The sequence below is a fragment of the Lissotriton helveticus genome, chromosome 12 (assembly GCF_964261635.1).
Source record: "Lissotriton helveticus chromosome 12, aLisHel1.1, whole genome shotgun sequence".
In the NCBI taxonomy this organism is placed as follows: domain Eukaryota; kingdom Metazoa; phylum Chordata; class Amphibia; order Caudata; family Salamandridae; genus Lissotriton; species Lissotriton helveticus.
The window spans coordinates 133,393,238-133,420,983 of NC_136073.1; the positions used below are offsets into that span (position 1 = coordinate 133,393,238).

The following is a 27,746-nucleotide window of genomic DNA, read 5'->3' on the forward strand; positions in this document are numbered from 1 at the left end:
CACAAATGTAGCTGTCTCGCAGCCCAATCCAGACGTCAATTGGAGACAGGTTTTCAGGCAAATAGATCAGTAAGTGCAGAGAAATGCTCACTCTCTAAAAATGGCATTTATAAAGTAGTAAAGTTAAATCCAACCTCACCAGTAAATAGGATTTATCAATAAATAAATAAAGCTTCTCCTCTCTGATATGGAATTACCCCCCAAAAAGTATAAGGGAATACCCAATGCTAACCTACGAGAGGGGCAGACCTCACAGTAGTGAAAAATGTAATAGACTGTTTTGTACTACCAGGACATGCAAACTACCACAGTACATGTCTTACCTTTTACTTACATAGCATGATGCCCCTAGGACTACCTAGGGCCTACCTTTTGGTTAATTATATGTAATAAAATTGGAGTTTAAGGCTTGGCAAGTAGTTTTAAATGGCAAGTCGAAGTGGCAGTACACTGCAGCACAGGCACTGCAGTAGCAGGCTTGAGACAGGTTTGAAATGATACTTTTTTGGGCGGCACAATCAGTTCCTGGGTATATGGTATACCACTTTACAAGGGGCTTTCAAGTCAATGAAATCTGTCAGTCAGGTATACTCCAATTACACACATGATTAGGGAAGAAGCACGTTCACTTCAGCACTGATTAGTAGCAATAAAGTGATCAGAGTCCTAAGGCCAACAAAAAGATACAGCAAAATGCGTAGGTGAAAAGCAATAAGGTAGGGTTGAGGCCACCTTAAGAATGCAAGGTCTAACAAAAACAAACTAAGGATAACATGAGTAAAACATCAGGTTTCTCTACGGCATTTGGTGAGACAAGTGTGCCTTCTTTTATCTTCCATAAATGCAACCTTTCCCTGACCCCTTTATTATATAGCTCTTCAAGTAAAAAAGATAAAGCACTTACAAAGGAGCCTCAAATACTCAAAGATGGTAGACTTCTGTAATATGGGCCATAGACTAAACGCAGCACGAAAACAGAGTGCAATAGGGTCCCAAAAACTTGAGTGCCACATGAGAGAATGCATGAAAGCCTATTCTTTTCCAAACTAGAGATATACTCATGCAATTTTTGTTTTTAGGAGAGAATGTGCCTGCTGAAAAATACATTATTTTAAAAAAGTGCATTGCAGAATACCAGGAATTTGCTGTGGGACACCTTGAAAACTTTCATACAGATTATTTGCACAAAACTTACAGTCAGTTGTTGTGACTGAGTGGTTAAGGCGATGGACTAGAAATCCATTGGGGTCTCCCCGCGCAAGTTCGAATCCTGCCAACAACGAGAAACTTTTTAACATCGGCTACAATTTCAGAAGTTAACCTTTAGAATTTCTTCCATGTCAGTTTTATAAATAGGTGGCTTATTTTGGTGTCACTATTGCCCTTTCACATATTTATTATCGCTACCCCTTTCATATCTTTGCTATAACTCTCGTCCTACATTAGCGCTGGTGCAAACACTTCAAATTATTATACCCTGGCTCTCTCAGTCATACCATTCATGCACTTGAAACTTACTTTACCAATAAAAGAAGCAAATAGAAAAATAAAATAAAAGTGCTTGCTGGATTAGGCAAACACACTTCATAAAACTGCATTTTCTTTTCTATTCTCCCCGTGTTACAAGCTTAACTGCTCCCTGTGTAATTTCTCTTAGCCTGCTGTCCCAGGAAGAGAATTTTATCTACAGGCTCTTTCCGTGTTTTTTTCCTAGTCTTTCTTTCCCTTTTCTTAGATTTGTAACTGTTCCTTTATGTGCTCTATTTAGGCGCCATTAATCTCATTTGAGCTCCTTGTACCTGCTGCTGTTTTCTCCACACCTCATACTGCCTTTTCCCTCTTTCTCTCTTTCTCTGAGGTTGGTGGCTACTTTCCAAAGCTTCTGATGCCCCAATGTTCCTTCATCTTGTTGTCAGACGTGAATTGGAAAAGCAACCAAATTAACAAGCCTTTACCACTCATACATGGCAGAGGTTTATACTTTATTTCAATGAGCTACGAAAAGCGTGTTGTGGGGCCCCTACGAGCCATGGTGCTTGCTTCATCATAATTGGGCGCGCAGTCATTAGCCACAGCTCTGATCATGGGTCACTGAGGTCAGTTTCAATAATTCCTCAAAAACCTAACAATGCAGTCCCCCCTAACTGTATAGTTATCTTGCTTTACTGCTGTTTGTGTGATTAGCTGGGAGGAGCTCACGGCAGCATCCTCCCTATAAAAGTATAGATGGACCGCTCCTTAACTTTTTCTTGCTTCACATACAGATGGCTTGAGGAGGTACAGGGGAGATGCAGGTCTAATAGACAGAATAGAAGATCTGCGCCAGGTGTGTTTCTCTGCATTGGTGTCCCATCACAGGCCAACAAGTGTATGTGTGATCTTTGACTTCTGGCAGTTCACAAGCAGGCAACCAGGAAACGGTTTCAGCCTATCAACCACTGAGGAGACAAAGCCTTTGTATAAGGAATGAGGAAGCAATGAACACATTCAGCCTATCACTGGAGTTCCCTGAGTGTTTCGAATTATAAATTCTCCATGTCATTGTATGTTATTGAGCCCAAGTAGCTCGCTGTGATCGTATAGTGGTTAGTACTCTGCGTTGTGGCTGCAGCAACCTCGGTTCGAATCCGAGTCACGGCATTGTGGTTGGCAATGTCACGGCAGTTGGGTTTTTCTTTTACAGAATTACCAAATGAACCAGTTGTTTTTGTAAAATGTCTATTAAAAACAGATCCTTTAAAATATTTAAACGATTTAACGACAAATTATTTAAACACACATGATTATAAGATGTAGCCTTATTTTTGTTTTTAGGAGAGAATGTGCCTGCTGAAAAAAACATTATTTTTAAAAAGTGCATTGCAGGATATCAGGAATTTGCTGTGGCACACCTTGAAAACTTTCATGCAGATTATTTGCACAAAACTTACAGTCAGTTGACTAGAAATCCATTGGGGTCTCCCCGCGCAGGTTCGAATCCTGCCAACAACGAGAAACTTTTTAACATTGGCTACAATTTCAGAAGTTAACCTTTAGAATTTCTTCCATGTCAGTTTTATAAATAGGTGGCTTATTTTGGTGTCACTATTGCCCTTTCACATATTTATTATCGCTACCCCTTTCATATCTTTGCTATAACTCTCGTCCTACATTAGCGCTGGTGCAAACACTTCAAATTATTATACCCTGGCTCTCTCAGTCATACCATTCATGCACTTGAAACTTACTTTACCAATAAAAGAAGCAAATAGAAAAATAAAACAAAAGTGCTTGCTGGATTAGGCAAACACACTTCATAAAACTGCATTTTCTTTTCTATTCTCCCCGTGTTACAAGCTTAACTGCTCCCTGTGTAATTTCTCTTAGCCTGCTGTCCCAGGAAGAGAATTTTATCTACAGGCTCTTTCCGTGTTTTTTTCCTAGTCTTTCTTTCCCTTTTCTTAGATTTGTAACTGTTCCTTTACGTGCTCTATTTAGGCGCCATTAATCTCATTTGAGCTCCTTGTACCTGCTGCTGTTTTCTCCACACCTCATACTGCCTTTTCCCTCTTTCTCTCTTTCTCTGAGGTTGGTGGCTACTTTCCAAAGCTTCTGATGCCCCAATGTTCCTTCATCTTGTTGTCAGACGTGAATTGGAAAAGCAACCAAATTAACAAGCCTTTACCACTCATATATGGCAGAGGTTTATACTTTAATTGAGCTAAGAAAAGCGTGTTGTGGGGCCCCTACGAGCCATGGTGCTTGCTTCATCATAATTAGGCATGCAGTCAAAAGCCACAGCTCTGATCATGGGTCACTGAGGTCAGTTTCAATAATTCCTCAAAAACCTAACCATGCAGTCCCCCCTAACTGTGTAGTTATCTTGCTTTACTGCTGTTTGTGTGATTAGCTGGGAGGAGCTCACGGCAGCATCCTCCCTATAAAAGTGTAGATGGACCGCTCCTTAACTTTTTCTTGCTTCACATACAGATGGCTTGAGGAGGTACAGGGGAGATGCAGGTCTAATAGACAGAATAGAAGATCTGCGCCAGGTGTGTTTCTCTGCATTGGTGTCCCATCACAGGCCCACAAGTGTATGTGTGATCTTTGACTTCTGGCAGTTCACAAGCAGGCGGCCAGGAAACGGTTTCAGCCTATCAACCACTGAGGAGACAAAGCCTTTGTATAAGGAATGAGGAAGCAATGAACACATTCAGCCTATCACAGGAGTTCCCTGAGTGTTTCGAATTATAAATTCTCCATGTCACTGTATGTTATTGAGCCCAAGTAGCTCGCCGTGATCGTATAGTGGTTAGTACTCTGCGTTGTGGCCGCAGCAACCTCGGTTCGAATCCGAGTCACGGCATTGTGGTTGGCAATGTCACGGCAGTTGGGTTTTTCTTTTACAGAATTACCAAATGTACTAGTTGTTTTTGTAAAATGTCTATTAAAAACAGATCCTTTAAAATATTTAAACGATCTAACGACAAATTATTTAAACACACATGATTATAAGATGTAGCCTTATTTTTGTTTTTAGGAGAGAATGTGCCTGCTGAAAAAAACATTATTTTTAAAAAGTGCATTGCAGGATATCAGGAATTTTCTGTGGGACACCTTGAAAACTTTCATACAGATTATTTGCACAAAACTTGCAGTCAGTTGTTGTGGCATAGTGGTTAAGGCGATGGTCTAGAAATCCATTGGGGTCCCCCCGCACAGGTTCGAATCCTGCCAACAACGAGAAACTTTTTAACATCGGCTACAATTTCAGAAGCTAACCTTTAGAATTTCTTCCATGTCAGTTTTATAAATAGGTGGCTTATTTTGGTGTCACTATTGCCCTTTCACATATTTATTATCGCTACCCCTTTCATATCTTTGCTATAACTCTCGTCCTACATTAGCGCTGGTGCAAACACTTCAAATTATTATACCCTGGCTCTCTCAGTCATACCATTCATGCACTTGAAACTTACTTTACCAATAAAAGAAGCAAATAGAAAAATAAAACAAAAGTGCTTGCTGGATTAGGCAACACACTTCATAAAACTGCATTTTCTTTTCTATTCTCCCCGTGTTACAAGCTTAACTGCTCCCTGTGTAATTTCTCTTAGCCTGCTGTCCCAGGAAGAGAATTTTATCTACAGGCTCTTTCCGTGTTTTTTTCCTAGTCTTTCTTTCCTTTTTCTTAGATTTGTAACTGTTCCTTTACGTGCTCTATTTAGGTGCCATTAATCTCATTTGAGCTCCTTGTACCTGCTGCTGTTTTCTCCACACCTCATACTGCCTTTTCCATCTTTCTCTCTTTCTCTGAGGTTGGTGGCTACTTTCCAAAGCTTCTGATGCCCCAATGTTCCTTCATCTTGTTGTCAGACGTGAATTGGAAAAGCAACCAAATTAACAAGCCTTTACCACTCATATATGGCAGAGGTTTATACTTTAATTGAGCTAAGAAAAGCGTGTTGTGGGGCCCCTACGAGCCATGGTGCTTGCTTCATCATAATTAGGCACGCAGTCATTAGCCACAGCTCTGATCATGGTCACTGAGGTCAGTTTCAATGATGTCATCTTTTTACTTTATATGAATAAACACTTATGTGTAGTTATCTTGTTTATGCTGTTTGTGTGATTAGAGGAGGCTGTGACTCATGTAAGCTTCCTCCCTATAAAAGTGTAGATGACCGCTCCTTAACTCTTTCTTGCTTCACATACAGATGGCTTGAGGAGGTACAGGGGAGATGCAGGTCTACTAGACAGAATAGAAGATCTGCGCCAGGTGTGTTTCTCTGCATTGGTGTCCCATCACAGGCCCACAAGTGTATGTGTGATCTTTGACTCCTGGCAGTTCACAAGCAGGCGGCCAGGAAACAGTTTCAGCCTATCAACCACTGAGGAGACAAAGCCTTTGTATAAGGAATGAGGAAGCAATTAACACATTCAGCCTATCACAGGAGTTCCCTGAGTGTACCGAATTATAAATTCTCCATGTCACTGTATGTTATTGAGCCCAAGTAGCTCGCCGTGATCGTATAGTGGTTAGTACTCTGCGTTGTGGCCGCAGCAACCTCGGTTCGAATCCGAGTCACGGCATTGTGGTTGGCAATGTCACGGCAGTTGGGTTTTTCTTTTACAGAATTACCAAATGTACCAGTTGTTTTTGTAAAATGTCTATTAAAAACAGATCCTTTAAAATATTTAAACGATCTAACGACAAATTATTTTAACACACATGATTATAAGATGTAGCTATATTGTACCTACTGACATAAATTATCGTTCTTGAACCTATTTGCGGTGGGGGAATGGAGCTCTCCCCCATGCCAATCAGAATGCAGATGAATGCAGTTGCAGTTGAGTGACCAGTATTGTGGCTGTCTAGAGGGAATGCACAAATGTAGCTGTCTCGCAGCCCAATCCAGACGTCAATTGGAGACAGGTTTTCAGGCAAATAGAGCAGTAAGTGCAGAGAAATGCTCACTCTCTAAAAATGGCATTTATAAAGTAGTAAAGTTAAATCCAACCTCACCAGTAAATAGGATTTATCAATAAATAAATAAAGCTTCTCCTCTCTGATATGGAATTACCCCCCAAAAAGTATAAGGGAATACCCAATGCTAACCTACGAGAGGGGCAGACCTCACAGTAGTGAAAAATGTAATAGACTGTTTTGTACTACCAGGACATGCAAACTACCACAGTACATGTCTTACCTTTTACTTACATAGCATGATGCCCCTAGGACTACCTAGGGCCTACCTTTTGGTTAATTATATGTAATAAAATTGGAGTTTAAGGCTTGGCAAGTAGTTTTAAATGGCAAGTCGAAGTGGCAGTACACTGCAGCACAGGCACTGCAGTAGCAGGCTTGAGACAGGTTTGAAATGATACTTTTTTGGGCGGCACAATCAGTTCCTGGGTATATGGTATACCACTTTACAAGGGGCTTTCAAGTCAATGAAATCTGTCAGTCAGGTATACTCCAATTACACACATGATTTGGGAAGAAGCACGTTCACTTCAGCACTGATTAGTAGCAATAAAGTGATCAGAGTCCTAAGGCCAACAAAAAGATACAGCAAAATGCGTAGGTGAAAAGCAATAAGGTAGGGTTGAGGCCACCTTAAGAATGCAAGGTCTAACAAAAACAAACTAAGGATAACATGAGTAAAACATCAGGTTTCTCTACGGCATTTGGTGAGACAAGTGTGCCTTCTTTTATCTTCCATGAATGCAATCTTTCCCTGACCCCTTTATTATATAGCTCTTCAAGTAAAAAAGATAAATCACTTACAAAGGAGCCTCAAATACTCAAAGATGGTAGACTTCTGTAATATGGGCCATAGACTAAAAGCAGCACGAAAACAGAGTGCAATAGGGTCCCAAAAACTTGAGTGCCACATGAGAGTATGCATGAAAGCCTATCCTTTTCCAACCTAGAGATATACTCATGCAATTTTTGTTTTTAGGAGAGAATGTGCCTGCTGAAAAATACATTATTTTAAAAAAGTGCATTGCAGAATACCAGGAATTTGCTTTGGGACACCTTGAAAACTTTCATACAGATTATTTGCACAATACTTACAGTCAGTTGTTGTGGCCGAGTGGTTAAGGCGATGGACTAGAAATCCATTGGGGTCTCCCCGCGCAGGTTCGAATCCTGCCAACAACGAGAAACTTTTTAACATCGGCTACAATTTCAGAAGTTAACCTTTAGAATTTCTTCCATGTCAGTTTTATAAATAGGTGGCTTATTTTGGTGTCACTATTGCCCTTTCACATATTTATTATCGCTCCCCCTTTCATATCTTTGCTATAACTCTCGTCCTACATTAGCGCTGGTGCAAACACTTCAAATTATTATACCCTGGCTCTCTCAGTCATACCATTCATGCACTTGAAACTTACTTTACCAATAAAAGAAGCAAATAGAAAAATAAAACAAAAGTGCTTGCTGGATTAGGCAAACACACTTCATAAAACTGCATTTTCTTTTCTATTCTCCCCGTGTTACAAGCTTAACTGCTCCCTGTGTAATTTCTCTTAGCCTGCTGTCCCAGGAAGAGAATTTTATCTACAGGCTCTTTCCGTGTTTTTTTCCTAGTCTTTCTTTCCCTTTTCTTAGATTTGTAACTGTTCCTTTATGTGCTCTATTTAGGCGCCATTAATCTCATTTGAGCTCCTTGTACCTGCTGCTGTTTTCTCCACACCTCATACTGCCTTTTCCCTCTTTCTCTCTTTCTCTGAGGTTGGTGGCTACTTTCCAAAGCTTCTGATGCCCCAATGTTCCTTCATCTTGTTGTCAGACGTGAATTGAAAAAGCAACCAAATTAACAAGCCTTTACCACTCATACATGGCAGAGGTTTATACTTTAATTCAATGAGCTAAGAAAAGCGTGTTGTGGGGCCCCTACGAGCCAAGGTGCTTGCTTCATCATAATTGGGCGCGCAGTCATTAGCCACAGCTCTGATCATGGGTCACTGAGGTCAGTTTCAATAATTCCTCAAAAACCTAACCATGCAGTCCCCCCTAACTGTGTAGTTATCTTGCTTTACTGCTGTTTGTGTGATTAGCTGGGAGGAGCTCACGGCAGCATCCTCCCTATAAAAGTATAGATGGACCGCTCCTTAACTTTTTCTTGCTTCACATACAGATGGCTTGAGGAGGTACAGGGGAGATGCAGGTCTAATAGACAGAATAGAAGATCTGCGCCAGGTGTGTTTCTCTGCATTGGTGTCCCATCACAGGCCAACAAGTGTATGTGTGATCTTTGACTTCTGGCAGTTCACAAGCAGGCAACCAGGAAACGGTTTCAGCCTATCAACCACTGAGGAGACAAAGCCTTTGTATAAGGAATGAGGAAGCAATGAACACATTCAGCCTATCACTGGAGTTCCCTGAGTGTTTAGAATTATAAATTCTCCATGTCACTGTATGTTATTGAGCCCAAGTAGCTCGCCGTGATCGTATAGTGGTTAGTACTCTGAGTTGTGGCTGCAGCAACCTCGGTTCGAATCCGAGTCACGGCATTGTGGTTGGCAATGTCACGGCAGTTGGGTTTTTCTTTTACAGAATTACCAAATGTACCAGTTGTTTTTGTAAAATGTCTATTAAAAACAGATCCTTTAAAATATTTAAACGATTTAACAACAAATTATTTAAACACACATGATTATAAGATGTAGCCTTATTTTTGTTTTTAGGAGAGAATGTGCCTGCTGAAAAAAACATTATTTTTAAAAAGTGCATTGCAGGATATCAGGAATTTGCTGTGGCACACCTTGAAAACTTTCATGCAGATTATTTGCACAAAACTTACAGTCAGTTGTTGTGGCTGAGTGGTTAAGGCGATGGACTAGAAATCCATTGGGATCTCCCGCGCAGTTTTGAATCTTGCCAACAACGAGAAACTTTTTAACATCGGCTACAATTTCAGAAGTTAACCTTTAGAATTTCTTCCATGTCAGTTTTATGAATAGGTGGCTTATTTTGGTGTCACTATTGCCCTTTCACATATTTATTATCGCTACCCCTTTCATATCTTTGCTATAACTCTCGTCCTACATTAGCGCTGGTGCAAACACTTCAAATTATTATACCCTGGCTCTCTCAGTCATACCATTCATGCACTTGAAACTTACTTTACCAATAAAAGAAGCAAATAGAAAAATAAAACAAAAGTGCTTGCTGGATTAGGCAAACACACTTCATAAAACTGCATTTTCTTTTCTATTCTCCCCGTGTTACAAGCTTAACTGCTCCCTGTGTAATTTCTCTTAGCCTGCTGTCCCAGGAAGAGAATTTTATCTACAGGCTCTTTCCGTGTTTTTTTCCTAGTCTTTCTTTCCCTTTTCTTAGATTTGTAACTGTTCCTTTATGTGCTCTATTTAGGCGCCATTAATCTCATTTGAGCTCCTTGTACCTGCTGCTGTTTTCTCCACACCTCATACTGCCTTTTCCCTCTTTCTCTCTTTCTCTGAGGTTGGTGGCTACTTTCCAAAGCTTCTGATGCCCCAATGTTCCTTCATCTTGTTGTCCGACGTGAATTGGAAAAGCAACCAAATTAACAAGCCTTTACCACTCATACATGGCAGAGGTTTATACTTTAATTCAATGAGCTAAGAAAAGCGTGTTGTGGGGCCCCTACGAGCCAAGGTGCTTGCTTCATCATAATTGGGCGCGCAGTCATTAGCCACAGCTCTGATCATGGGTCACTGAGGTCAGTTTCAATAATTCCTCAAAAACCTAACCATGCAGTCCCCCCTAACTGTGTAGTTATCTTGCTTTACTGCTGTTTGTGTGATTAGCTGGGAGGAGCTCACGGCAGCATCCTCCCTATAAAAGTGTAGATGGACCGCTCCTTAACTTTTTCTTGCTTCACATACAGATGGCTTGAGGAGGTACAGGGGAGATGCAGGTCTAATAGACAGAATAGAAGATCTGCGCCAGGTGTGTTTCTCTGCATTGGTGTCCCATCACAGGCCCACAAGTGTATGTGTGATCTTTGACTTCTGGCAGTTCACAAGCAGGCGGCCAGGAAACGGTTTCAGCCTATCAACCACTGAGGAGACAAAGCCTTTGTATAAGGAATGAGGAAGCAATGAACACATTCAGCCTATCACTGGAGTTCCCTGAGTGTTTAGAATTATAAATTCTCCATGTCACTGTATGTTATTGAGCCCAAGTAGCTCGCCATGATCGTATAGTGGTTAGTACTCTGCGTTGTGTCTGCAGCAACCTCGGTTCGAATCCGAGTCACGGCATTGTGGTTGGCAATGTCACGGCAGTTGGGTTTTTCTTTTACAGAATTACCAAATGTACTAGTTGTTTTTGTAAAATGTCTATTAAAAACAGATCCTTTAAAATATTTAAACGATCTAACGACAAATTATTTAAACACACATGATTATAAGATGTAGCCTTATTTTTGTTTTTAGGAGAGAATGTGCCTGCTGAAAAAAACATTATTTTTAAAAAGTGCATTGCAGGATATCAGGAATTTGCTGTGGCACACCTTGAAAACTTTCATGCAGATTATTTGCACAAAACTTGCAGTCAGTTGTTGTGGCTGAGTGGTTAAGGTGATGGACTAGAAATCCATTGGGGTCCCCCCGCGCAGTTTCGAATCCTGCCAACAACGAGAAACTTTTTAACATCGGCTACAATTTCAGAAGCTAACCTTTAGAATTTCTTCCATGTCAGTTTTATAAATAGGTGGCTTATTTTGGTGTCACTATTGCCCTTTCACATATTTATTATCGCTACCCCTTTCATATCTTTGCTATAACTCTCGTCCTACATTAGCGCTGGTGCAAACACTTCAAATTATTATACCCTGGCTCTCTCAGTCATACCATTCATGCACTTGAAACTTACTTTACCAATAAAAGAAGCAAATAGAAAAATAAAACAAAAGTGCTTGCTGGATTAGGCAACACACTTCATAAAACTGCATTTTCTTTTCTATTCTCCCCGTGTTACAAGCTTAACTGCTCCCTGTGTAATTTCTCTTAGCCTGCTGTCCCAGGAAGAGAATTTTATCTACAGGCTCTTTCCGTGTTTTTTTCCTAGTCTTTCTTTCCTTTTTCTTAGATTTGTAACTGTTCCTTTACGTGCTCTATTTAGGCGCCATTAATCTCATTTGAGCTCCTTGTACCTGCTGCTGTTTTCTCCACACCTCATACTGCCTTTTCCCTCTTTCTCTCTTTCTCTGAGGTTGGTGGCTACTTTCCAAAGCTTCTGATGCCCCAATGTTCCTTCATCTTGTTGTCAGACGTGAATTGGAAAAGCAACCAAATTAACAAGCCTTTACCACTCATATATGGCAGAGGTTTATACTTTAATTGAGCTAAGAAAAGCGTGTTGTGGGGCCCCTACGAGCCATGGTGCTTGCTTCATCATAATTAGGCACGCAGTCATTAGCCACAGCTCTGATCATGGGTCACTGAGGTCAGTTTCAATAATTCCTCAAAAACCTAACCATGCAGTCCCCCCTAACTGTGTAGTTATCTTGCTTTACTGCTGTTTGTGTGATTAGCTGGGAGGAGCTCATGGCAGCATCCTCCCTATAAAAGTGTAGATGGACCGCTCCTTAACTCTTTCTTGCTTCACATACAGATGGCTTGAGGAGGTACAGGGGAGATGCAGGTCTACTAGACAGTATAGAAGATCTGCGTCAGGTGTGTTTCTCTGCATTGGTGTCCCATCACAGGCCCACAAGTGTATGTGTGATCTTTGACTCCTGGCAGTTCACAAGCAGGCGGCCAGGAAACAGTTTCAGCCTATCAACCACTGAGGAGACAAAGCCTTTGTATAAGGAATGAGGAAGCAATTAACACATTCAGCCTATCACAGGAGTTCCCTGAGTGTACCGAATTATAAATTCTCCATGTCACTGTATGTTATTGAGCCCAAGTAGCTCGCCGTGATCGTATAGTGGTTAGTACTCTGCGTTGTGGCCGCAGCAACCTCGGTTCGAATCCGAGTCACGGCATTGTGGTTGGCAATGTCACAGCAGTTGGGTTTTTCTTTTACAGAATTACCAAATGTACCAGTTGTTTTTGTAAAATGTCTATTAAAAACAGATCCTTTAAAATATTTAAACGATCTAACGACAAATTATTTTAACACACATGATTATAAGATGTAGCTATATTGTACCTACTGACATAAATTATCGTTCTTGAACCTATTTGCGGTGGGGGAATGGAGCTCTCCCCCATGCCAATCAGAATGCAGATGAATGCAGTTGCAGTTGAGTGACCTGTATTGTGGCTGTCTAGAGGGAATGCACAAATGTAGCTGTCTCGCAGCCCAATCCAGACGTCAATTGGAGACAGGTTTTCAGGCAAATAGAGCAGTAAGTGCAGAGAAATGCTCACTCTCTAAAAATGGCATTTATAAAGTAGTAAAGTTAAATCCAACCTCACCAGTAAATAGGATTTATCAATAAATAAATAAAGCTTCTCCTCTCTGATATGGAATTACCCCCCAAAAAGTATAAGGGAATACCCAATGCTAACCTACGAGAGGGGCAGACCTCACAGTAGTGAAAAATGTAATAGACTGTTTTGTAGTACCAGGACATGCAAACTACCACAGTACATGTCTTACCTTTTACTTACATAGCATGATGCCCCTAGGACTACCTAGGGCCTACCTTTTGGTTAATTATATGTAATAAAATTGGAGTTTAAGGCTTGGCAAGTAGTTTTAAATGGCAAGTCGAAGTGGCAGTACACTGCAGCACAGGCACTGCAGTAGCAGGCTTGAGACAGGTTTGAAATGATACTTTTTTGGGCGGCACAATCAGTTCCTGGGTATATGGTATACCACTTTACAAGGGGCTTTCAAGTCAATGAAATCTGTCAGTCAGGTATACTCCAATTACACACATGATTAGGGAAGAAGCACGTTCACTTCAGCACTGATTAGTAGCAATAAAGTGATCAGAGTCCAAAGGACAACAAAAAGATACAGCAAAATGCGTAGGTGAAAAGCAATAAGGTAGGGTTGAGGCCACCTTAAGAATGCAAGGTCTAACAAAAACAAACTAAGGATAACATGAGTAAAACATCAGGTTTCTCTACGGCATTTGGTGAGACAAGTGTGCCTTCTTTTATCTTCCATAAATGCAATCTTTCCCTGACCCCTTTATTATATAGCTCTTCAAGTAAAAAAGATAAAGCACTTACAAAGGAGCCTCAAATACTCAAAGATGGTAGACTTCTGTAATATGGGCCATAGACTAAAAGCAGCACGAAAACAGAGTGCAATAGGGTCCCAAAAACTTGAGTGCCACATGAGAGTATGCATGAAAGCCTATCCTTTTCCAAACTAGAGATATACTCATGCAATTTTTGTTTTTAGGAGAGAATGTGCCTGCTGAAAAATACATTATTTTAAAAAAGTGCATTGCAGAATACCAGGAATTTGCTGTGGGACACCTTGAAAACTTTCATACAGATTATTTGCACAAAACTTACAGTCAGTTGTTGTGGCCGAGTGGTTAAGGCGATGGACTAGAAATCCATTGGGGTCTCCCCGCGCAGGTTCGAATCCTGCCAACAACGAGAAACTTTTTAACATCGGCTACAATTTCAGAAGTTAACCTTTAGAATTTCTTCCATGTCAGTTTTATAAATAGGTGGCTTATTTTGGTGTCACTATTGCCCTTTCACATATTTATTATCGCTACCCCTTTCATATCTTTGCTATAACTCTCGTCCTACATTAGCGCTGGTGCAAACACTTCAAATTATTATACCCTGGCTCTCTCAGTCATACCATTCATGCACTTGAAACTTACTTTACCAATAAAAGAAGCAAATAGAAAAATAAAATAAAAGTGCTTGCTGGATTAGGCAAACACACTTCATAAAACTGCATTTTCTTTTCTATTCTCCCCGTGTTACAAGCTTAACTGCTCCCTGTGTAATTTCTCTTAGCCTGCTGTCCCAGGAAGAGAATTTTATCTACAGGCTCTTTCCGTGTTTTTTTCCTAGTCTTTCTTTCCCTTTTCTTAGATTTGTAACTGTTCCTTTATGTGCTCTATTTAGGCGCCATTAATCTCATTTGAGCTCCTTGTACCTGCTGCTGTTTTCTCCACACCTCATACTGCCTTTTCCCTCTTTCTCTCTTTCTCTGAGGTTGGTGGCTACTTTCCAAAGCTTCTGATGCCCCAATGTTCCTTCATCTTGTTGTCAGACGTGAATTGGAAAAGCAACCAAATTAACAAGCCTTTACCACTCATACATGGCAGAGGTTTATACTTTAATTCAATGAGCTAAGAAAAGCGTGTTGTGGGGCCCCTACGAGCCATGGTGCTTGCTTCATCATAATTGGGCGCGCAGTCATTAGCCACAGCTCTGATCATGGGTCACTGAGGTCAGTTTCAATAATTCCTCAAAAACCTAACCATGCAGTCCCCCCTAACTGTATAGTTATCTTGCTTTACTGCTGTTTGTGTGATTAGCTGGGAGGAGCTCACGGCAGCATCCTCCCTATAAAAGTATAGATGGACCGCTCCTTAACTTTTTCTTGCTTCACATACAGATGGCTTGAGGAGGTACAGGGGAGATGCAGGTCTAATAGACAGAATAGAAGATCTGCGCCAGGTGTGTTTCTCTGCATTGGTGTCCCATCACAGGCCAACAAGTGTATGTGTGATCTTTGACTTCTGGCAGTTCACAAGCAGGCAACCAGGAAACGGTTTCAGCCTATCAACCATTGAGGAGACAAAGCCTTTGTATAAGGAATGAGGAAGCAATGAACACATTCAGCCTATCACTGGAGTTCCCTGAGTGTTTCGAATTATAAATTCTCCATGTCACTGTATGTTATTGAGCCCAAGTAGCTCGCCGTGATTGTATAGTGGTTAGTACTCTGCGTTGTGGCTGCAGCAACCTAGGTTCGAATCCGAGTCATGGCATTGTGGTTGGCAATGTCACGGCAGTAGGGTTTTTCTTTTACAGAATTACCAAATGTACCAGTTGTTTTTGTAAAATGTCTATTAAAAACAGATCCTTTAAAATATTTAAACGATTTAACGACAAATTATTTAAACACACATGATTATAAGATGTAGCCTTATTTTTGTTTTTAGGAGAGAATGTGCCTGCTGAAAAAAACTATTTTTAAAAAGTGCATTGCAGGATATCAGGAATTTGCTGTGGCACACCTTGAAAACTTTCATGCAGATTATTTGCACAAAACTTACAGTCAGTTGTTGTGGCCGAGTGGTTAAGGCGATGGACTAGAAATCCATTGGGGTCTCCCCGCGCAGGTTCGAATCCTGCCAACAACGAGAAACTTTTTAACATCGGCTACAATTTCAGAAGTTAACCTTTAGAATTTCTTCCATGTCAATTTTATAAATAGGTGGCTTATTTTGGTGTCACTATTGCCCTTTCACATATTTATTATCGCTACCCCTTTCATATCTTTGCTACAACTCTCGTCCTACATTAGCGCTGGTGCAAACACTTCAAATTATTATACCCTGGCTCTCTCAGTCATACCATTCATGCACTTGAAACTTACTTTACCAATAAAAGAAGCAAATAGAAAAATAAAACAAAAGTGCTTGCTGGATTAGGCAAACACACTTCATAAAACTGCATTTTCTTTTCTATTCTCCCCGTGTTACAAGCTTAACTGCTCCCTGTGTAATTTCTCTTAGCCTGCTGTCCCAGGAAGAGAATTTTATCTACAGGCTCTTTCCGTGTTTTTTTCCTAGTCTTTCTTTCCCTTTTCTTAGATTTGTAACTGTTCCTTTACGTGCTCTATTTAGGCGCCATTAATCTCATTTGAGCTCCTTGTACCTGCTGCTGTTTTCTCCACACCTCATACTGCCTTTTCCCTCTTTCTCTCTTTCTCTGAGGTTGGTGGCTACTTTCCAAAGCTTCTGATGCCCCAATGTTCCTTCATCTTGTTGTCAGACGTGAATTGGAAAAGCAACCAAATTAACAAGCCTTTACCACTCATACATGGCAGAGGTTTATACTTTAATTCAATGAGCTAAGAAAAGCGTGTTGTGGGGCCCCTACGAGCCATGGTGCTTGCTTCATCATAATTGGGCGCGCAGTCATTAGCCACAGCTCTGATCATGGGTCACTGAGGTCAGTTTCAATAATTCCTCAAAAACCTAACCATGCAGTCCCCCCTAACTGTATAGTTATCTTGCTTTACTGCTGTTTGTGTGATTAGCTGGGAGGAGCTCACGGCAGCATCCTCCCTATAAAAGTATAGATGGACCGCTCCTTAACTTTTTCTTGCTTCACATACAGATGGCTTGAGGAGGTACAGGGGAGATGCAGGTCTAATAGACAGAATAGAAGATCTGCGCCAGGTGTGTTTCTCTGCATTGGTGTCCCATCACAGGCCAACAAGTGTATGTGTGATCTTTGACTTCTGGCAGTTCACAAGCAGGCAACCAGGAAACGGTTTCAGCCTATCAACCATTGAGGAGACAAAGCCTTTGTATAAGGAATGAGGAAGCAATGAACACATTCAGCCTATCACTGGAGTTCCCTGAGTGTTTCGAATTATAAATTCTCCATGTCACTGTATGTTATTGAGCCCAAGTAGCTCGCCGTGATCGTATAGTGGTTAGTACTCTGCGTTGTGGCTGCAGCAACCTCGGTTGGAATCCGAGTCACGGCATTGTGGTTGGCAATGTCACGGCAGTTGGGTTTTTCTTTTACAGAATTACCAAATGTACCAGTTGTTTTTGTAAAATGTCTATTAAAAACAGATCCTTTAAAATATTTAAACGATTTAACGACAAATTATTTAAACACACATGATTATAAGATGTAGCCTTATTTTTGTTTTTAGGAGAGAATGTGCCTGCTGAAAAAAACTATTTTTAAAAAGTGCATTGCAGGATATCAGGAATTTGCTGTGGCACACCTTGAAAACTTTCATGCAGATTATTTGCACAAAACTTACAGTCAGTTGTAGTGGACGAGTGGTTAAGGCGATGAACTAGAAATCCATTGGGGTCTCCCCGCGCAGGTTCGAATTCTGCCAACAACGAGAAACTTTTTAACATCGGCTACAATTTCAGAAGTTAACCTTTAGAATTTCTTCCATGTCAGTTTTATAAATAGGTGGCTTATTTTGGTGTCACTATTGCCTTTTCACATATTTATTATCGCTACCCCTTTCATATCTTTGCTATAACTCTCGTCCTACATTAGCGCTGGTGCAAACACTTCAAATTATTATACCCTGGCTCTCTCAGTCATACCATTCATGCACTTGAAACTTACTTTACCAATAAAAGAAGCAAATAGAAAAATAAAACAAAAGTGCTTGCTGGATTAGGCAAACACACTTCATAAAACTGCATTTTCTTTTCTATTCTCCCCGTGTTACAAGCTTAACTGCTCCCTGTGTAATTTCTCTTAGCCTGCTGTCCCAGGAAGAGAATTTTATCTACAGGCTCTTTCCGTGTTTTTTTCCTAGTCTTTCTTTCCCTTTTCTTAGATTTGTAACTGTTCCTTTACGTGCTCTATTTAGGCGCCATTAATCTCATTTGAGCTCCTTGTACCTGCTGCTGTTTTCTCCACACCTCATACTGCCTTTTCCCTCTTTCTCTCTTTCTCTGAGGTTGGTGGCTACTTTCCAAAGCTTCTGATGCCCCAATGTTCCTTCATCTTGTTGTCAGACGTGAATTGGAAAAGCAACCAAATTAACAAGCCTTTACCACTCATACATGGCAGAGGTTTATACTTTAATTCAATGAGCTAAGAAAAGCGTGTTGTGGGGCCCCTACGAGCCATGGTGCTTGCTTCATCATAATTGGGCACGCAGTCATTAGCCACAGCTCTGATCATGGGTCACTGAGGTCAGTTTCAATAATTCCTCAAAAACCTATCCATGCAGTCCCCCCTAACTGTGTAGTTATCTTGCTTTACTGCTGTTTGTGTGATTAGCTGGGAGGAGCTCACGGCAGCATCCTCCCTATAAAAGTGTAGATGGACCGCTCCTTAACTTTTTCTTGCTTCACATACAGATGGCTTGAGGAGGTACAGGGGAGATGCAGGTCTAATAGACAGAATAGAAGATCTGCGCCAGGTGTGTTTCTCTGCATTGGTGTCCCATCACAGGCCCACAAGTGTATGTGTGATCTTTGACTTCTGGCAGTTCACAAGCAGGCGGCCAGGAAACGGTTTCAGCCTATCAACCACTGAGGAGACAAAGCCTTTGTATAAGCAATGAGGAAGCAATGAACACATTCAGCCTATCACTGGAGTTCCCTGAGTGTTCCGAATTATAAATTCTCCATGTCACTGTATGTTATTGAGCCCAAGTAGCTTGCCGTGATCGTATAGTGGTTAGTACTCTGCGTTGTGGCCGCAGCAACCTCGGTTCGAATCCGAGTCACGGCATTGTGGTTGGCAATGTCACGGCAGTTGGGTTTTTCTTTTACAGAATTACCAAATGTACCAGTTGTTTTTGTAAAATGTCTATTAAAAACAGATCCTTTAAAATATTTAAACGATCTAACGACAAATTATTTAAACACACATGATTATAAGATGTAGCCTTATTTTTGTTTTTAGGAGAGAATGTGCCTTCTGAAAAAAACATTATTTTTAAAAAGTGCATTGCAGGATATCAGGAATTTGCTGTGGGACACATTGAAAACTTTCATGCAGATTATTTGCACAAAACTTACAGTCAGTTGTTGTGGCCGAGTGGTTAAGGCGATGGACTAGAAATCCGTTGGGGTCTCCCCGCGCAGGTTCGAATCCTGCCAACAACGAGAAACTATTTAACATCGGCTACAATTTCAGAAGCTTACTTTAGAATTTCTTCCATGTCAGTTTTGTAAATAGGTGGCTTAGTTTGGTGTCACTATTGCCCTTTCACATATTTATTATCGCTACCCCTTTCATATCTTTGCTATAACTCTCGTCCTACATTAGCGCTGGTGCAAACACTTCAAATTATTATACCCGTGCTCTCTCAGTCATACCATTCATGCACTTGAAACTTACTTTACCAATAAAAGAAGCAAATAGAAAAATAAAATAAAAGTGCTTGCTGGATTAGGCAAACACACTTCATAAAACTGCATTTTCTTTTCTATTCTCCCCGTGTTACAAGCTTAACTGCTCCCTGTGTAATTTCTCTTAGCCTGCTGTCCCAGGAAGAGAATTTTATCTACAGGCTCTTTCCGTGTTTTTTTCCTAGTCTTTCTTTCCCTTTTCTTAGATTTGTAACTGTTCCTTTATGTGCTCTATTTAGGCGCCATTAATCTCATTTGAGCTCCTTGTACCTGCTGCTGTTTTCTCCACACCTCATACTGCCTTTTCCCTCTTTCTCTCTTTCTCTGAGGTTGGTGGCTACTTTCCAAAGCTTCTGATGCCCCAATGTTCCTTCATCTTGTTGTCAGACGTGAATTGGAAAGGCAACCAAATTAACAAGCCTTTAGCACTCATACATGGCAGAGGTTTATACTTTAATTCAATGAGCTAAGAAAAGCGTGTTGTGGGGCCCCTACGAGCCATGGTGCTTGCTTCATCATAACTGGGCGCGCAGTCATTAGCCACAGCTCTGATCATGGGTCACTGAGGTCAGTTTCAATAATTCCTCAAAAACCTAACCATGCAGTCCCCCCTAACTGTATAGTTATCTTGCTTTACTGCTGTTTGTGCGATTAGCTGGGAGGAGCTCACGGCAGCATCCTCCCTATAAAAGTATAGATGGACCGCTCCTTAACTTTTTCTTGCTTCACATACAGATGGCTTGAGGAGGTACAGGGGAGATGCAGGTCTAATAGACAGAATAGAAGATCTGCGCCAGGTGTGTTTCTCTGCATTGGTGTCCCATCACAGGCCAACAAGTGTATGTGTGATCTTTGACTTCTGGCAGTTCACAAGCAGGCAACCAGGAAACGGTTTCAGCCTATCAACCACTGAGGAGACAAAGCCTTTGTATAAGGAATGAGGAAGCAATGAACACATTCAGCCTATCACTGGAGTTCCCTGAGTGTTTCGAATTATAAATTCTCCATGTCACTGTATGTTATTGAGCCCAAGTAGCTCGCCTTGATCGTATAGTGGTTAGTACTCTATGTTGTGGCTGCAGCCACCTCGGTTCGAATCCGAGTCACGGCATTGTGGTTGGCAATGTCACGGCAGTTGGGTTTTTCTTTTACAGAATTACCAAATGTACCAGTTGTTTTTGTAAAATGTCTATTAAAAACAGATCCCTTAAAATATTTAAACGATTTAACGACAAATTATTTAAACACACATGATTATAAGATGTAGCCTTATTTTTGTTTTTAGGAGAGAATGTGCCTGCTGAAAAAAACTATTTTTAAAAAGTGCATTGCAGGATATCAGGAATTTGCTGTGGCACACCTTGAAAACTTTCATGCAGATTATTTGCACAACACTTACAGTCAGTTGTTGTGGCCGAGTGGTTAAGGCGATGGACTAGAAATCCATTGGGGTCTCCCCGCGCAGGTTCGAATCCTGCCAACAACGAGAAACTTTTTAACATCGGCTACAATTTCAGAAGTTAACCTTTAGAATTTCTTCCATGTCAGTTTTATAAATAGGTGGCTTATGTTGGTGTCACTATTGCCCTTTCACATATTTATTATCGCTACCCCTTTCATATCTTTGCTATAACTCTCGTCCTACATTAGCGCTGGTGCAAACACTTCAAATTATTATACCCTGGCTCTCTCAGTCATACCATTCATGCACTTGAAACTTACTTTACCAATAAAAGAAGCAAATAGAAAAATAAAACAAAAGTGCTTGCTGGATTAGGCAACACACTTCATAAAACTGCATTTTCTTTTCTATTCTCCCCGTGTTACAAGCTTAACTGCTCCCTGTGTAATTTCTCTTAGCCTGCTGTCCCAGGAAGAGAATTTTATCTACAGGCTCTTTCCGTGTTTTTTTCCTAGTCTTTCTTTCCTTTGTCTTAGATTTGTAACTGTTCCTTTACGTGCTCTATTTAGGCGCCATTAATCTCATTTGAGCTCCTTGTACCTGCTGCTGTTTTCTCCACACCTCATACTGCCTTTTCCCTCTTTCTCTCTTTCTCTGAGGTTGGTGGCTACTTTCCAAAGCTTCTGATGCCCCAATGTTCCTTCATCTTGTTGTCAGACGTGAATTGGAAAAGCAACCAAATTAACAAGCCTTTACCACTCATATATGGCAGAGGTTTATACTTTAATTGAGCTAAGAAAAGCGTGTTGTGGGGCCCCTACGAGCCATGGTGCTTGCTTCATCATAATTAGGCATGCAGTCATTAGCCACAGCTCTGATCATGGGTCACTGAGGTCAGTTTCAATAATTCCTCAAAAACCTAACCATGCAGTCCCCCCTAACTGTGTAGTTATCTTGCTTTACTGCTGTTTGTGTAATTAGCTGGGAGGAGCTCACGGCAGCATCCTCCCTATAAAAGTATAGATGGACCGCTCCTTAACTTTTTCTTGCTTCACATACAGATGGCTTGAGGAGGTACAGGGGAGATGCAGGTCTAATAGACAGAATAGAAGATCTGCGCCAGGTGTGTTTCTCTGCATTGGTGTCCCATCACAGGCCAACAAGTGTATGTGTGATCTTTGACTTCTGGCAGTTCACAAGCAGGCAACCAGGAAACGGTTTCAGCCTATCAACCACTGAGGAGACAAAGCCTTTGTATAAGGAATGAGGAAGCAATGAACACATTCAGCCTATCCCTGGAGTTCCCTGAGTGTTTCGAATTATAAATTCTCCATGTCACTGTATGTTATTGAGCCCAAGTAGCTCGCCGTGATCGTATAGTGGTTAGTACTCTGCGTTGTGGCCGAAGCAACCTCGGTTCGAATCCGAGTCACGGCATTGTGGTTGGCAATGTCACGGCAGTTGGGTTTTTCTTTTACAGAATTACCAAATATACCAGTTGTTTTTGTAAAATGTCTATTAAAAACAGATCCTTTAAAATATTTAAACGATCTAACGACAAATTATTTTAACACACATGATTATAAGATGTAGCTATATTGTACCTACTGACATAAATTATCGTTCTTGAACCTATTTGCGGTGGGGGAATGGAGCTCTCCCCCATGCCAATCAGAATGCAGATGAATGCAGTTGCAGTTGAGTGACCTGTATTGTGGCTGTCTAGAGGGAATGCACAAATGTAGCTGTCTCGCAGCCCAATCCAGACGTCAATTGGAGACAGGTTTTCAGGCAAATAGAGCAGTAAGTGCAGAGAAATGCTCACTCTCTAAAAATGGCATTTATAAAGTAGTAAAGTTAAATCCAACCTCACCAGTAAATAGGATTTATCAATAAATAAATAAAGCTTCTCCTCTCTGATATGGAATTACCCCCCAAAAAGTATAAGGGAATACCCAATGCTAACCTACGAGAGGGGCAGGCCTCACAGTAGTGAAAAATGTAATAGACTGTTTTGTACTACCAGGACATGCAAACTACCACAGTACATGTCTTACCTTTTACTTACATAGCATGATGCCCCTAGGACTACCTAGGGCCTACCTTTTGGTTAATTATATGTAATAAAATTGGGGTTTAAGGCTTGGCAAGTAGTTTTAAATGGCAAGTCGAAGTGGCAGTACACTGCAGCACAGGCACTGCAGTAGCAGGCTTGAGACAGGTTTGAAATGATACTTTTTTGGGCGGCACAATCAGTTCCTGGGTATATGGTATACCACTTTACAAGGGGCACTCAAGTCAATGAAATCTGTCAGTCAGGTATACTCCAATTACACACATGATTAGGGAAGAAGCACGTTCACTTCAGCACTGATTAGTAGCAATAAAGTGATCAGAGTCCTAAGGCCAACAAAAAGATACAGCAAAATGCGTAGGTGAAAAGCAATAAGGTAGGGTTGAGGCCACCTTAAGAATGCAAGGTCTAACAAAAACAAACTAAGGATAACATGAGTAAAACATCAGGTTTCTCTACGGCATTTGGTGAGACAAGTGTGCCTTCTTTTATCTTCCATAAATGCAACCTTTCCCTGACCCCTTTATTATATAGCTCTTCAAGTAAAAAAGATAAAGCACTTACAAAGGAGCCTCAAATACTCAAAGATGGTAGACTTCTGTAATATGGGCCATAGACTAAAAGCAGCACGAAAACAGAGTGCAATAGGGTCCCAAAAACTTGAGTGCCACATGAGAGTATGCATGAAAGCCTATCCTTTTCCAAACTAGAGATATACTCATGCAATTTTTGTTTTTAGGAGAGAATGTGCCTGCTGAAAAATACATTATTTTAAAAAAGTGCATTGCAGAATACCAGGAATTTGCTGTGGGACACCTTGAAAACTTTCATACAGATTATTTGCACAAAACTTACAGTCAGTTGTTGTGGCCAAGTGGTTAAGGCGATGGACTAGAAATCCATTGGGGTCTCCCCGCGCAGGTCGAATCCTGCCAACAACGAGAAACTTTTTAACATCGGCTACAATTTCAGACGTTAACCTTTAGAATTTCTTCCATGTCAGTTTTATAAATAGGTGGCTTATTTTGGTGTCACTATTGCCCTTTCACATATTTATTATCGCTACCCCTTTCATATCTTTGCTATAACTCTCGTCCTACATTAGCGCTGGTGCAAACACTTCAAATTATTATACCCTGGCTCTCTCAGTCATACCATTCATGCACTTGAAACTTACTTTACCAATAAAAGAAGCAAATAGAAAAATAAAACAAAAGTGCTTGCTGGATTAGGCAAACACACTTCATAAAACTGCATTTTCTTTTCTATTCTCCCCGTGTTACAAGCTTAACTGCTCCCTGTGTAATTTCTCTTAGCCTGCTGTCCCAGGAAGAGAATTTTATCTACAGGCTCTTTCCGTGTTTTTTTCCTAGTCTTTCTTTCCCTTTTCTTAGATTTGTAACTGTTCCTTTACGTGCTCTATTTAGGCGCCATTAATCTCATTTGAGCTCCTTGTACCTGCTGCTGTTTTCTCCACACCTCATACTGCCTTTTCCCTCTTTCTCTCTTTCTCTGAGGTTGGTGGCTACTTTCCAAAGCTTCTGATGCCCCAATGTTCCTTCATCTTGTTGTCAGACGTGAATTGGAAAAGCAACCAAATTAACAAGCCTTTACCACTCATACATGGCAGAGGTTTATACTTTAATTCAATGAGCTAAGAAAAGCGTGTTGTGGGGCCCCTACGAGCCATGGTGCTTGCTTCATCATAATTGGGCGCGCAGTCATTAGCCACAGCTCTGATCATGGGTCACTGAGGTCAGTTTCAATAATTCCTCAAAAACCTAACCATGCAGTCCCCCCTAACTGTATAGTTATCTTGCTTTACTGCTGTTTGTGTGATTAGCTGGGAGGAGCTCACGGCAGCATCCTCCCTATAAAAGTATAGATGGACCGCTCCTTAACTTTTTCTTGCTTCACATACAGATGGCTTGAGGAGGTACAGGGGAGATGCAGGTCTAATAGACAGAATAGAAGATCTGCGCCAGGTGTGTTTCTCTGCATTGGTGTCCCATCACAGGCCAACAAGTGTATGTGTGATCTTTGACTTCTGGCAGTTCACAAGCAGGCAACCAGGAAACGGTTTCAGCCTATCAACCATTGAGGAGACAAAGCCTTTGTATAAGGAATGAGGAAGCAATGAACACATTCAGCCTATCACTGGAGTTCCCTGAGTGTTTCGAATTATAAATTCTCCATGTCACTGTATGTTATTGAGCCCAAGTAGCTCGCCTTGATCGTATAGTGGTTAGTACTCTATGTTGTGGCTGCAGCCACCTCGGTTCGAATCCGAGTCACGGCATTGTGGTTGGCAATGTCACGGCAGTTGGGTTTTTCTTTTACAGAATTACCAAATGTACCAGTTGTTTTTGTAAAATGTCTATTAAAAACAGATCCCTTAAAATATTTAAACGATTTAACGACAAATTATTTAAACACACATGATTATAAGATGTAGCCTTATTTTTGTTTTTAGGAGAGAATGTGCCTGCTGAAAAAAACTATTTTTAAAAAGTGCATTGCAGGATATCAGGAATTTGCTGTGGCACACCTTGAAAACTTTCATGCAGATTATTTGCACAACACTTACAGTCAGTTGTTGTGGCCGAGTGGTTAAGGCGATGGACTAGAAATCCATTGGGGTCTCCCCGCGCAGGTTCGAATCCTGCCAACAACGAGAAACTTTTTAACATCGGCTACAATTTCAGAAGTTAACCTTTAGAATTTCTTCCATGTCAGTTTTATAAATAGGTGGCTTATGTTGGTGTCACTATTGCCCTTTCACATATTTATTATCGCTACCCCTTTCATATCTTTGCTATAACTCTCGTCCTACATTAGCGCTGGTGCAAACACTTCAAATTATTATACCCTGGCTCTCTCAGTCATACCATTCATGCACTTGAAACTTACTTTACCAATAAAAGAAGCAAATAGAAAAATAAAACAAAAGTGCTTGCTGGATTAGGCAACACACTTCATAAAACTGCATTTTCTTTTCTATTCTCCCCGTGTTACAAGCTTAACTGCTCCCTGTGTAATTTCTCTTAGCCTGCTGTCCCAGGAAGAGAATTTTATCTACAGGCTCTTTCCGTGTTTTTTTCCTAGTCTTTCTTTCCTTTGTCTTAGATTTGTAACTGTTCCTTTACGTGCTCTATTTAGGCGCCATTAATCTCATTTGAGCTCCTTGTACCTGCTGCTGTTTTCTCCACACCTCATACTGCCTTTTCCCTCTTTCTCTCTTTCTCTGAGGTTGGTGGCTACTTTCCAAAGCTTCTGATGCCCCAATGTTCCTTCATCTTGTTGTCAGACGTGAATTGGAAAAGCAACCAAATTAACAAGCCTTTACCACTCATATATGGCAGAGGTTTATACTTTAATTGAGCTAAGAAAAGCGTGTTGTGGGGCCCCTACGAGCCATGGTGCTTGCTTCATCATAATTAGGCATGCAGTCATTAGCCACAGCTCTGATCATGGGTCACTGAGGTCAGTTTCAATAATTCCTCAAAAACCTAACCATGCAGTCCCCCCTAACTGTGTAGTTATCTTGCTTTACTGCTGTTTGTGTAATTAGCTGGGAGGAGCTCACGGCAGCATCCTCCCTATAAAAGTATAGATGGACCGCTCCTTAACTTTTTCTTGCTTCACATACAGATGGCTTGAGGAGGTACAGGGGAGATGCAGGTCTAATAGACAGAATAGAAGATCTGCGCCAGGTGTGTTTCTCTGCATTGGTGTCCCATCACAGGCCAACAAGTGTATGTGTGATCTTTGACTTCTGGCAGTTCACAAGCAGGCAACCAGGAAACGGTTTCAGCCTATCAACCACTGAGGAGACAAAGCCTTTGTATAAGGAATGAGGAAGCAATGAACACATTCAGCCTATCCCTGGAGTTCCCTGAGTGTTTCGAATTATAAATTCTCCATGTCACTGTATGTTATTGAGCCCAAGTAGCTCGCCGTGATCGTATAGTGGTTAGTACTCTGCGTTGTGGCCGAAGCAACCTCGGTTCGAATCCGAGTCACGGCATTGTGGTTGGCAATGTCACGGCAGTTGGGTTTTTCTTTTACAGAATTACCAAATATACCAGTTGTTTTTGTAAAATGTCTATTAAAAACAGATCCTTTAAAATATTTAAACGATCTAACGACAAATTATTTTAACACACATGATTATAAGATGTAGCTATATTGTACCTACTGACATAAATTATCGTTCTTGAACCTATTTGCGGTGGGGGAATGGAGCTCTCCCCCATGCCAATCAGAATGCAGATGAATGCAGTTGCAGTTGAGTGACCTGTATTGTGGCTGTCTAGAGGGAATGCACAAATGTAGCTGTCTCGCAGCCCAATCCAGACGTCAATTGGAGACAGGTTTTCAGGCAAATAGAGCAGTAAGTGCAGAGAAATGCTCACTCTCTAAAAATGGCATTTATAAAGTAGTAAAGTTAAATCCAACCTCACCAGTAAATAGGATTTATCAATAAATAAATAAAGCTTCTCCTCTCTGATATGGAATTACCCCCCAAAAAGTATAAGGGAATACCCAATGCTAACCTACGAGAGGGGCAGGCCTCACAGTAGTGAAAAATGTAATAGACTGTTTTGTACTACCAGGACATGCAAACTACCACAGTACATGTCTTACCTTTTACTTACATAGCATGATGCCCCTAGGACTACCTAGGGCCTACCTTTTGGTTAATTATATGTAATAAAATTGGGGTTTAAGGCTTGGCAAGTAGTTTTAAATGGCAAGTCGAAGTGGCAGT

At 41.0% G+C, this 27,746-nt stretch overlaps 14 non-coding genes across 14 annotated transcripts; all 14 read left to right on the plus strand.

Annotated features, from left to right (window-relative positions):
* The first annotated feature begins 1,200 nt into the window (after positions 1 to 1,200).
* Positions 1,201 to 1,282, plus strand: TRNAS-AGA (transfer RNA serine (anticodon AGA)). Its single transcript has one exon. It is a non-coding gene; the product is annotated as a tRNA-Ser (tRNA).
* Positions 1,283 to 4,273: 2,991 nt separating this feature from the next.
* Positions 4,274 to 4,345, plus strand: TRNAH-GUG (transfer RNA histidin (anticodon GUG)). The gene has a single exon. It is a non-coding gene; the product is annotated as a tRNA-His (tRNA).
* Positions 4,346 to 4,640: 295 nt separating this feature from the next.
* Positions 4,641 to 4,722, plus strand: TRNAS-AGA (transfer RNA serine (anticodon AGA)). The gene has a single exon. It is a non-coding gene; the product is annotated as a tRNA-Ser (tRNA).
* Positions 4,723 to 6,000: 1,278 nt separating this feature from the next.
* TRNAH-GUG (transfer RNA histidin (anticodon GUG)) lies at positions 6,001 to 6,072 on the plus strand. Its single transcript has one exon. It is a non-coding gene; the product is annotated as a tRNA-His (tRNA).
* A 1,497-nt stretch (positions 6,073 to 7,569) lies between these two features.
* Positions 7,570 to 7,651, plus strand: TRNAS-AGA (transfer RNA serine (anticodon AGA)). Its single transcript has one exon. It is a non-coding gene; the product is annotated as a tRNA-Ser (tRNA).
* A 3,387-nt stretch (positions 7,652 to 11,038) lies between these two features.
* Positions 11,039 to 11,120, plus strand: TRNAS-AGA (transfer RNA serine (anticodon AGA)). Its single transcript has one exon. It is a non-coding gene; the product is annotated as a tRNA-Ser (tRNA).
* A 1,281-nt stretch (positions 11,121 to 12,401) lies between these two features.
* On the plus strand, positions 12,402 to 12,473 carry TRNAH-GUG (transfer RNA histidin (anticodon GUG)). The gene has a single exon. It is a non-coding gene; the product is annotated as a tRNA-His (tRNA).
* Positions 12,474 to 13,970: 1,497 nt separating this feature from the next.
* On the plus strand, positions 13,971 to 14,052 carry TRNAS-AGA (transfer RNA serine (anticodon AGA)). Its single transcript has one exon. It is a non-coding gene; the product is annotated as a tRNA-Ser (tRNA).
* A 1,651-nt stretch (positions 14,053 to 15,703) lies between these two features.
* On the plus strand, positions 15,704 to 15,785 carry TRNAS-AGA (transfer RNA serine (anticodon AGA)). The gene has a single exon. It is a non-coding gene; the product is annotated as a tRNA-Ser (tRNA).
* A 3,019-nt stretch (positions 15,786 to 18,804) lies between these two features.
* Positions 18,805 to 18,876, plus strand: TRNAH-GUG (transfer RNA histidin (anticodon GUG)). The gene has a single exon. It is a non-coding gene; the product is annotated as a tRNA-His (tRNA).
* Positions 18,877 to 19,171: 295 nt separating this feature from the next.
* Positions 19,172 to 19,253, plus strand: TRNAS-AGA (transfer RNA serine (anticodon AGA)). Its single transcript has one exon. It is a non-coding gene; the product is annotated as a tRNA-Ser (tRNA).
* Positions 19,254 to 20,903: 1,650 nt separating this feature from the next.
* Positions 20,904 to 20,985, plus strand: TRNAS-AGA (transfer RNA serine (anticodon AGA)). The gene has a single exon. It is a non-coding gene; the product is annotated as a tRNA-Ser (tRNA).
* A 2,850-nt stretch (positions 20,986 to 23,835) lies between these two features.
* Positions 23,836 to 23,916, plus strand: TRNAS-AGA (transfer RNA serine (anticodon AGA)). Its single transcript has one exon. It is a non-coding gene; the product is annotated as a tRNA-Ser (tRNA).
* Positions 23,917 to 25,567: 1,651 nt separating this feature from the next.
* Positions 25,568 to 25,649, plus strand: TRNAS-AGA (transfer RNA serine (anticodon AGA)). Its single transcript has one exon. It is a non-coding gene; the product is annotated as a tRNA-Ser (tRNA).
* Positions 25,650 to 27,746: the final 2,097 nt, after the last annotated feature.